Genomic DNA, 11083 nt, shown 5'->3' with positions numbered 1-11083 from the left:
CTGCCCGCCCGGCCCGCCTGCGCGCCCCGCCCGCGGGCGCTCCCTCGCGGCGCCTCCGGAGAAGGGGCGGGAGAGCCCTGGGGAAAATGGCCGTCCCGGGGGCGGGGAGGGCGCTCCCCTCAGCGCCCGCCCAGGCTGGGCCCCGAGCGGCCGAAGGGAGTGTGAGGCTGCGTGGCCCGAGACAGGTGAAGTCCTGCCCCGCGTCCGGAGCGGGAGGGCGGGAGCGGGCTGGCCAGGGCGGGTTTCCTGGGGGAGCTTCCTGGCAGGTGCCCCGGAGGTGCGGGAGCAGGGCGCGGGCCGGTGGCTCCGGAGGGCACGGCCTGGAAGAGGCGGCGGGAGGCAGCGCCCTGCGGGGCCGCGGCGCGCAGGGCTGGGCCGCTCCCTTCCTCGGGCTGTCCTTGGGAAGGAATGAAGCGTCAAACAGTCATCTCGTACCTACGACAGCCCCTTACCAGGGAACGAATGGGGGGGTCTTTACAGGTTTCTTAAAAGTATCCCACAAAGTCACATAATTTGCGTTTCTAAGGTTCCCTTTCAAAACCGGGACAGACTTAGTCCATTCGTAAATGAAAAAGTTCCTGTTACTCGGCACCTCGTCATCATTTGATTATTCACTTAGAAGAAGGTATATATATTTGAAATGCCTTTGCAACCAGTTTTTGCTACTTGACAGTACTGACAATCTTGACAGTCTTGACAATACTGGTTTGCCTTAGTATCGACATCCCTGACCGGGGCTGTAAGAAGGAGGAAGGTTGTGCAACGCCAATGGATTTTGTACACCAAGTAACCGGGTGATCTTAACGTGCTGTATCTCAGACCCCTGCAGAGCTGGAAGAACCTCACAAATCACATTTTTACAGGGGCCTGGCATGACGTTATGTGTCAAATGCATTTATTGCTCTAAAATGCCCAGTAATGCAAATAAATTTTATCAAGTCTTTGTTTTTTTCTTTGGTTTTTTATGCTAGAAAGGGGTCTAGTGTATCAACAATAATGAGAAAGAGTAAGATTAGCAGGCAGAATGCAGATATTATCAGATGTGATACATACATCTACTAGTTGGATATCGTTACTCTGTGTATCCTGTAATATATATAATAATTCATATAAAATCAGAGCAAGAGCTAATTTTGAGAAGCAGTTTTGTAGAACAAACTAGAACACATCTACTTGGATGTAAAAGTACTCTGACAAAGCCAGAACAAACTAACAAAATTAATAAATTAGTCCCAGGTATTATTTTTAATCCTAGATAAGACGCGCGAAGAACTCAGCGCGTTATTCCGCTTCCTGCCGCCCCGCGGGATGAGGGTTCCGGTCCCACACGCGGTGCTCCTGCCGGCGGAGGCAGCTCCCCGCGCATCCACCGGAGGGCAGCAGATCCCAAACCTTGCCGCGCCGCGAGGCAGTTCCAACAGGGGAAAAAACCAACAAAACCAAAACCAAACAAACAAACAAAACAAACAAAAAAAAAACACCCCAAAAACAAAACCAAAAACCCCACAACAAACCAACCCCAACACTTCAGCTGTCCGCTGACCGTTTGACACGTTGATGCCCATATTTGTCACAGAACGTCGTGTGCAAGGCAGACATCATGGGGAAATGGACGCAATGTTGTATTTTCCAGGCTTCTGCACACCACTGCTGAAGGGATGTTGAGATACTGCTGATTCAGCCTCAGCTGAAGAAGCAAACACTGTTTGAGTCCATGCTGTTAAATAAATGGTGCTCAGTGTTTACCAGAGCAGCTGAGGACTATAGTGAAGAATAAAGGCAAAGTTAATGTCTTGTCTGCCCCAACTGGCTCTGACATTTAATCTGTTGCAAGACACCTGATTATGTGACTCCTGCTGGTAAAACAGAATCCTATGAGTACATGAGTTAATAGGATTCCTTGCACTTCATCTAACATGGAAAAGGCAATATTGTCTGTTCTTTTAGTTACAATTCTATAGCATCTGGTGCAACAGTTTTGGTCTAAATTTCAGCTGAATTAATATGAAAAACATAAAAGATGTCCAACTTATGCAACAATCAAGGTCTGATGTAGTAATGTTACCTATGCTCAGCATTTTTTTCGAGTTCTGCCCCAAAATTGACAATTTTATTTCTTTAACTTAATGGCATTTTGTGCTTTAAGCAGGAAAGGCTCATTTTATGTATCAGTCAGAAGGACTTGAAGGAGGCCTGTCTCAACAGTGTTAGAGAAACAGATTGAGCAGTTCAGCCTTGCCACACTTTCAGTAATGTGAAGGGCCAAGACTTCTGTTTGAAAGACTGCTAACTGAAAAGGATTTTCCAGGTTCTGGCACAGTAGAGAAAACAGGAACACTGATATCTAAACCTGATGATTAAATACATTAAGTCTTTTGAATTCAGCATTCAACAGTTTCCCTAAAATTATATTGGTCATGAATCCCAGGACTCAGATACAGTAATTCATTTAGGTATGGTAAGGTATTTGCTTTTTACAAATCTGTCTTTCATACTTTTAATATTTATTTCCATATTTAAAATAAGTAATTTTCCCAGCACCTACATTACATTTTTCTGGCTCTTTTTAAGCACTCCAACTACCTCACACTACCTGTCAATTTAGAAGCATGTCTCTTGTTTTGTAAGTTCACAGTAATACATCCTGATTTTTTAATAGGAGTCTTGCAGTCTAACTGCTTATCACTTTCTTACTAATTAGAAGTAAGAATCAATGCATTTTTAGGCTATTTCTTTTCACATAACCCAGTGGAGTAGGAGTGGTTCTCAGGAATTTTTACACTTCAAAACAGATTAGTGAGAGGCAGTTCAACTGAGGAGGAGAAAATTATTTGGCAGAACTTGGGTGCACAAATCACACTATTAACAGTCCATAGAAAATCAGCTGACTCCAGCTCTGTTTTGTCCATTAGAGTTTTCTACCCTAGCTGCAGCAGATAAGATTTTAATGAACCTGTATCTTGGTCAAACCAAAGTAGCGATGAAAAACATGAAAGTTAGATCAGCTTTTCCTAAGAATATGGCCAGAACTTTCCAAAGTGTTATTATGCAAGTCGTAAAAATAAAACCTTACACATGGAGTTCAAAAAGGCACACATGTGTTGTAATTTCCTTTTTATATTAGTTTAGGACCCCAAGGGATTTTTTTGTCAAGAGGAAAAACTATTAAATTACTGCTGGGACATGTAAGTCTTTGACACAGTCTTGTTTACCAACAAGAAATGGATGAAAGCCTTATCACAAAAGGTCAGCAGATTAGATGATCCCTTTGCTCACAATTCCTCTTCTTAGTATCTTCTCTTCTTCCTCAGAACTCCACAACTATGCTGTGCTAACAGTCCTGCTTTTCAAGCAAAAGCACAGGAGGACACACTGAAGTTTGCAGCAGTTCAGTGTCCAGTCATGTACCCGTGCCTGTGCAACAGGTTAGGCAGGATGCTCTCGGGGGTGGGAGGTACCACCTTTACCCCCAGCCCGTTGCTGCCACGTCACAGCCTGATGTGGCTGTAAGCCCTGTTTAAGAAAAACAGCATGAATCTTGTCTTTTTTGAATACTTACTAAAGAGCTGTTCTGAGAAATTAGTGTGCTGTCTCAAATACAATATATAATACTGATGCAGAAATACAGCCCAAATAATCCTGCAGGCCAGACTGTATTCCAAAAGGCTGAGTCCAGCCAACATCTGGATTTGGGAAGAGGATGTAGCTATCTGATTGCTCCCACACTCTGTGACTAACACTAGATTGCATCAGGGGAGTCTTGGAAGCAGGAAGTACTTCAGTGAGAATTTCCTCTATTACTCACAGTATGCAGTATTAAACAAGTGCATAAGACTTTTCAGTCATTTGGAGTGAGCTGTATGACTCGTGTCTAGCTACATTTTTTCATGATCAAATATCCCAGATATGTGCCAAGGAACTCCTCCTATCAGGCTGTGCTGGACACATTTATTATTTACTTTTATTCTCATTTAAAAATAATGACTTTTCTTTGCCTGGTAGGCTGCAGCACTGTAATGATTTACTTATCAGATAGCAGATACTGTATATGCTTGGCACTGTTTTTAAGAAAGCATCATAGCCAATTAGTTTGGTCCTGGAGTTCAGATTATACTGGCTTTATTGCCTCTAAAGATCTAATCTTAGCAGGTGCTGAAAGCACTCCAATTTTAAATGACCTCATACATTTTGTACATCTCAAAGAAAATTGAATGCAACTGCAGAGTGAAGCAAGTGGTGGATAACTCTAGTATTTCTTAGCAGTATCCATAAAGAAAGTAATATTCATTTTTTTTTATATTGTTCATACTGCCACAGCTGATTTTATATTGTGTCTCTGTATCTTTGACTTCTTTATAAAATTATAAATTTTTATGTTGTGAAGGTTTGTGGACAAAATTTTCTTATTTTTTTTTCCCCCTGTGGAATCAAGCTATTAATAATGAAAATGGGTATGACCATGAAAGCGATTCCATAGGTGCTGTGTTTGTATTTAAATTTCTGTAGAAATACTTTGGTATAACAGGGCTGTTTGTCTTCTTTTTCCCATGTTCTCTTGAAAACAGAAGGCAAATTTCTGCTTGAGATGTAGCATCTGCATGTTTTATTATGGATTCCTCAAGCTACCAGAAAGTGATTCTGTGACATTTTGCTGGCAGGAGTATGGATAGTACAGAATTGATGTTTTCATCTTCTGGAGGGATATTGGAAATAAATTTTTCAGATAAAAATCACTGGCCAACCTCAAACTACACATTAGGAAAAAAGACTGAAGAGAATAGGAAAAAAAAAAAAGGTCCAGAATGAAAGTGTGCTGAAAGACAAATAAATTTCCTTTGTTTAAGCAGTTTCCCTGAGGATCTGGGTCTGCAAAGTACAAAGCAGATCCTGCTTTATTGCCAGGGCAAGTTAAGTGGAAACAGCTTATAGTGGTTGATCCCAAATAGGGATTTCAAAATTATGCAGATTAAAGAAACCCTGTGACTTAAACTGGTCAGGTTAATTTTGGTAGCACCAAAGTGGGAAGCAGCATCACACATAAACTAGAGTGCAGTTCTAAGGGAGCAGCAACTTCTGGTGAAAAATTAGCTGGGGACTATAGTCAGCAACAGGAGGTTATCAAGAGGGTGACCCTCTTGAGCTGCCTCAGTTGAAATCAGGGCTGCATGTCTGCAGCCTAACAAGTAAGGCAGCAGCCATTATGTAAAGCAACACGATAAGTAGTTTTCTGCTGCAGGACTTCTGATTTCTGGTATATTAACCTCCACAGCAAGCATAAAGTTGTCTCCAGACAAGTGCTGAATTGACTAGAAATGCAAGACTTCACAAGAGCGCTGAGCAAACAGAAGCTGGCATTAATGAAATATTTACTAGGTAAAATTATTTCACCTCTGTGCAAGGTGATTGAAATGTAAAAAATAAGATAGCATAAATGAAAGACAGACGTAGGACACTAATGAGAAACCAGGATATGCCTGAGAAAGCACTGAAGTGTATTTCCTGTGTTTTCTGCAGAAAATTATGTGATGCGGAGTTTCAAGTGCTAGATTAATAGCATTTTTATGACTGATAGTCACAATACTAGAACTGTACAGAGAAATCAAAGCATTTGAAAACAACAGGAGTGGATGTTATTGGAATCCCAAAGCACTAATTATTTTTTTGTTGTTGTTAGTAGCATTCTAGCAGACACACATCAGTTATTAGTAATGCATTATTCAGTGTCATGTGTGATCTGTTAATGCCTGTAGGGCTACCAGAGCCAACAATCACTTGTGTTGAAAGCTTTTCAGAGACAAGTACTTCACTTGCTCTGTCTGCTTGGAGTCCACCTTAGAAGTTTCATTGGAAAGTCTCAGACAAAGACTTCACAATTAGTCGATGAGATGCAAGTATCACCAGGAGACAAGAATGCAATACCATCTAAAAGAAGCAGAGAGTAATCCTTATTCTTCAGCATTTAAGAACTAGGTGATGACTGGAAAACATCCTGCTTAAAAAAGCATTGCTTATGCCACCTTCGCTGTATATTTTCTTTATTTCTTTTCCCTATTGCTGTTACTAAGGATGTCTCCTTGATCCTGATGTTCTGGTTTATTTATCCAAGCCTTTTATTTCCTCTCCAAACTCTTTGAAAACATTTTTTTTTCATTAGAAGTATTTCTTACATGATCTTTTGTAACTAGATCTTCAGTGTGTCTAGCACAGGCTTTGTTCTGAACGTAAGTAAGGAACCACTTACTGTGTAATAACCTGTTTCCTGTCTTCTAATGAACATTTATTCTGGTTAACCTCAATATGACTTTCAGCATTGTTACATGTTCTAACTTTTAACATTGAGTATCACTTTGATCCAATCTTTTGACAGTTTTTCTGTGGAACATCTCTGTCTCCCTTTTCAAAGTAAATTTCTCTGACTGGGAATATTGTTTTAGGATCATATAATTATTTCTACTCCCTTTCCCACATCTTTAGCTTATTCGTCATCTTCCTGTGTTTTGCAGTCCACCAAGAGCCTTCATTGAGCAGAGTGTGTGAACAGAATCTTTGTTCAGCAAAATGCTTAATTATGTTTTTCAGTTGTGTTTGTACAAGTGAGTTAGGAGCACACGTGGTACTGCATTGGGACCAGTTCCTGTTCCTGTCCTTGTGGAGAGCAAGAACTAAGCACAATCTTACTAATTTATCTCTGCAGTTCTCTCCTTCCTCCTAACACTCCCTCTCCCTCAGCTGTGGACAGTATTCCAACAACTGTATGACCTGAACACAAGACACTTATGTCTGAATATGATAGCTTATGATAGTTTCCATCAAAGCCCCCTGTAAAATGTCATATTCTGGTTATTGCTAGCAGCTTGGAACAGATGGCCAGATAGGAAGTGTAGCACTCCATTAAAATTCACTGCAGCACTGTTCTTGGTTTCCATTAGAGTCACAGAAAGTGTGGCCAGTGTTTCTCTGATTTTTTTTTTTTCCTATGGTGCCCTGTATACACCTTCTACAAAGAAATGCCTGTTCGTCTGAGTAAAGGTGTTTTTAAATATTAACTTTATTTTATCTGGCATGAGCCTCCAGTTGACACCAAAGAGTTGTCAGTTTAAAAAAGCATAGGCTGTGTAGAGGAGGCCTTTGCAGACAGCAGTTCTATTGCTGCAAAGTGAGGTTCATGGTAGCAACCCTATATACTGCACCTTTCTGGGATTTTCAGGCTGCCTGCACTGTAATGGGTCAAAAAAAAAATGGTATTAACATGCTACTGTCACTTTTTCTGCACTCAGTTCCTCACAGATAGACACAGAAAATAGATAGCAGCACAGAACAGAGACAGAAAAAGAACATGCAGTCTTCTCAAATGTCCTGTGATTTACAGGATGGTCTATCTATGGTGTTGTTCTTGGGATACCCTGTGATGCTTTTTCACTAGTACATCCAGCCAAAGATGCATCGCCTACTCTGAAATACTGTAATGCAGCTCAAGAGCTAATGCTTCAGGGATTTTTAAATTATTATGAAATGGCAGACCCTAAGACTTCTCCATTTTAGCTGTATTTACAGCTTGGTGATAACCCGTCCTGAGCAGAAATTAAACTGATATTCCAGTCCAGTTGATACTGGATTAAACTTGTATGATTATCAAATTAATTTGATAAATGAAGACCTTTGTTAGTTTCTTACTGTCCAAAGCTGTCAGGAAAGAGAAGGGGTCTTGTCTGAGCTAGACGAAGATCTGGGCAGTTCCCTCCGGTACAGGCAGAGCTGTGACTGCCCACGGATCCAGCAGAGGGAACTGTTGTTCTAAAATACCCGCCCCTGCAGCCAGAGCCTGTTTGGTTAACTGCAAGCCACACTACTGCACCAGAAATCAATGGCCTGGAGCCTAGGTAACATGTGGTTTATAATTTCTCAGAAGGAAAAAAATAAGCTTTAGCAAATACTATAAAGAGCGAATGTGATAATAATCAGGATGTGCCAGGGACTGCAATTAAATTAGATGGAGAACTATGAAGCTTACATGGTTTTTATTCTCTTTAGGAGAATAAATGGTAGTATGGCATTTTAGAGGTTAAAGGGTTGTGATCTGCTGCTTCTGCTAACTATTAAGCTGTAACTTTTCATATCAAAATATGGGATTTTGAGAAGCAGATGGTCAGAAACGCACTTGGTGATCACAAGACAAGTTGTCATAGGGTGCTTTGTTCAAAGAACTGGCTCAGCTTCATATAACTGCTGCTGGCATGATTGCCAGTCAAGATGTTGTTGTGCTCCTGCAACTCCAGGCACTACTGGAGGGTTACAAAACAAGTACAATATCTTCTCTCTGACATTCAAAAGAATGTGCAATAGTAAATATTTTAAGTGACATTTTGACTACAAATATTACCCTCTAAAATGTGCAGAATTCTGCTTTATTGCTTCCCCTTTTTACTACATGAGATTTCCCAAAATTGTACAAGTGAAGGGATTGAACTAGATGCTCAGGACACTCGTTAGTCACACTGAGCATAACATTTTAAACTGTTACTTCTTTTGAAATTCAAAGCTGGTTTTGTAACATTTAAATATCAAGTTAAAAAAGATCAGGGGCTGGCATGATGTGTGAAATGAAACTCAATTTGCCCTGGATAGATTGTCAAGCTGGGTTTTTTTTCAGTGTCTTCTAAATTGCTGTGACAAACAATTAGAAAGGGTGTTAGAGCTTGAAGAACATTTTCTGGATAATGTTGCTTCAAAAAGACTGGAAGAAATTAACCCTAAAATAATTGCACTAAGGTAAACCCAAAAAAGAACTTGATCTGCTAGGTATGCTCTCAGGAGCTGCCCAGCTAAAAACAGTGTTGTTGTTGAGTAGGCAGTTAACAAAATGTATTCCCTTTGCTCAGATACCATTGCTTGGAAATCCGTGGGGTGTGATTGATGAGCAGAGTACTCTCCTTGTGTTTCCTCAGCAGTAAATAAGAACTAAACCTAGAAAGTTGGGTTGCAGTCTTTTGCTCGAGCAATTATGAACCTTATGACCATGAACTTCAGTGTTCTGACTTACTTCAGTACTTTTATCACTAATAGTTCTTGCTTTTACAATTTAATACAAGTATTTATTTGGTTTATGATTTGATTGAACATGAATTTGTCTTCCTAACCTATTGACAACAAGAAAATGCAGCAGATGCTGGAGACAGACTTTTAATTTTTGAGTTAGTAGAGAGAAATATTATAGAATAAGATGTACTTTTATTTTTCTTACAGAAGAGGGAAATAGTTCCAGTAAAGTAAAACAGATTAAATCATTCCTCAGGGAAACCCTAATAGAGCAGAAGATTTGTCTTGATGATGGCAATTGAGATACAGTCAGCTAAGGAGGTGGCAGGTCATGAGACAAAAGGGAATTGGTCTCCTGGGAAGATTGCTGATCTGCTGTTTGCCAAGCCTCACCAACCACTCCGGAGCAACAGCTGCAGACAAAGCCACACTATTGTCATCTTGGTAACGACAAAATCAGCTTCTCTGAGGTTAGATTACTATCAACGTGCATCACTAGAAACTATCAGCCTAGAACAAATACAAAACAAATAACATTCTCTGCTACACTACCAAGATGACTGCAAGCTAGTGAACTAAAAGTGCATTTTTTATTTTTTACAACACACATTTGCATTAGTATTTCTGTGCATTTGGATGGAAATGTGAGCGTCACTTTTGTGATTAGTTTCACTTTCAGGTCAACTGCAATGCTTGTGTTTCAAAATAAGCACATAAAGTATCTCATATTTTAATGGCTGTTTTCAGTTGAAACTAATAATAATAGCTGAATATGTACTGAATGCAATTTGCAAATTGTTATTTTTGCAAAATGTAGTGTCTGGCTTGTTTAAACGAAGCGGTTTTGTGTACAGCTGTGAGGGATTTTGATGCTTTATGAAGGTGAAGTGTTTTTTTGAAGTTAGATCTTTCCACGAAACTCATGACCAGACAATAAACATTACTATAGCAGAGCAGGTGTAAGAAGTATAATTACATTGTCAATAGACTTTTAATAGATTCCTGCAGTGGAGTCCCTAGGACTGAAAGTATGGCAGGAAAATTACTTGAGTAGATCTAGTTGTTGGTGTGACTATGAGGAGGCAGTCACTGCCCGTTTGTCCTAGTTACTTGCCGAATTCTAGGTAGGAATCAAAAATTTCTTGCAGGCGTTTCATGTGTTTACCCAACAGAATCGGCCCCTGCAGCCGTGTGGAGAAGGAGCTGCACTGCTGGAGAGAGAGGAGGCGGAGGAGGAAAGTCAAATGAAGCTAGGATGGATTTATTTGAACACTGTGTATATTTGTGAACTTTTTTTTTGTATTATCACCAGGTTTTCACTGGAACTGAAGAGCCCTGGAAGGGTCTTCCCATACAGTAGTGCCTACTTTAGTCTCCCTGGCCGAAAGGGGGGTGAACCTTGGCTGTACCCGCCGCGGTGCCGGTGCCGCTCTGCGGGCCGTGCACAGCGTCCCGGGAGCGCGGCGGGGCTGGCAGCGGCTCCGAACGTAACCGCCCGGGAGCATCCCGGAGTGTCCCGCCGTGCTGCCCTCGCCAGGACCAGGACCAGCACCAGGACCGGCCCAGCTCCCCCCGCCGGGGCTGGCGGTGTCCATCCCGTCCCGCTGCCCGCTCAGCCTCCCCGGGGCCGCTCGCACACGCCTTCTCCCGGCGCCCGGACCCAGCCGAGCCCTCCGGTGCCCCCAAGACCGCGCACCCCCTGTCACATTAAACCGCCTCTTTGCGACATCACCTTCTTGAATGTTATTTTTTTTAACCGTGGGCAATGATCGCTTTCTCACTTCTTCCACTTCCTCCCGCTTTCGAGAGCAGCTCAATTTGCTGAAATGCCGGCACCGGGAGGGGGCCGCTGTCCCGGTACCGGGGGCTGGCAGCCTGACAGGGCTGCGGCCGCGGGAGGGGCCGTCAGGTGCCCCCGCAGGTGAGCCCGGCGGGGCGGGGCGGGGCCGTGCGCGGCGGGCGCTTTTGTCCCCGCAGCCCCCTCCCCCGCCCCGCGGCCTGGCAGCGGTTCCGCCGCCCGCGCCCCATTGGCTGGCGCGGCCGGTAA

General features: G+C 42.3%; 2 long non-coding RNA genes across 2 annotated transcripts; both read left to right on the top strand.

Annotated features, from left to right (window-relative positions):
* Positions 1 to 72: 72 nt before the first annotated feature.
* On the top strand, positions 73 to 10767 carry LOC127387130 (uncharacterized). The gene is made up of 2 exons (XR_007890057.1): positions 73 to 185; positions 10349 to 10767. It is a non-coding gene; the product is annotated as an uncharacterized LOC127387130 (long non-coding RNA).
* Positions 311 to 941, top strand: LOC127387132 (uncharacterized). The gene is made up of 2 exons (XR_007890058.1): positions 311 to 625; positions 717 to 941. It is a non-coding gene; the product is annotated as an uncharacterized LOC127387132 (long non-coding RNA).
* Positions 10768 to 11083: the final 316 nt, after the last annotated feature.

Source organism: Apus apus, chromosome 7, assembly GCF_020740795.1.
Source record: "Apus apus isolate bApuApu2 chromosome 7, bApuApu2.pri.cur, whole genome shotgun sequence".
Taxonomy (NCBI): Eukaryota; Metazoa; Chordata; class Aves; order Apodiformes; family Apodidae; genus Apus; species Apus apus.
Note: the sequence above shows the minus strand (reverse complement) of the source record. Positions and strands in the feature narration are given on the sequence as shown.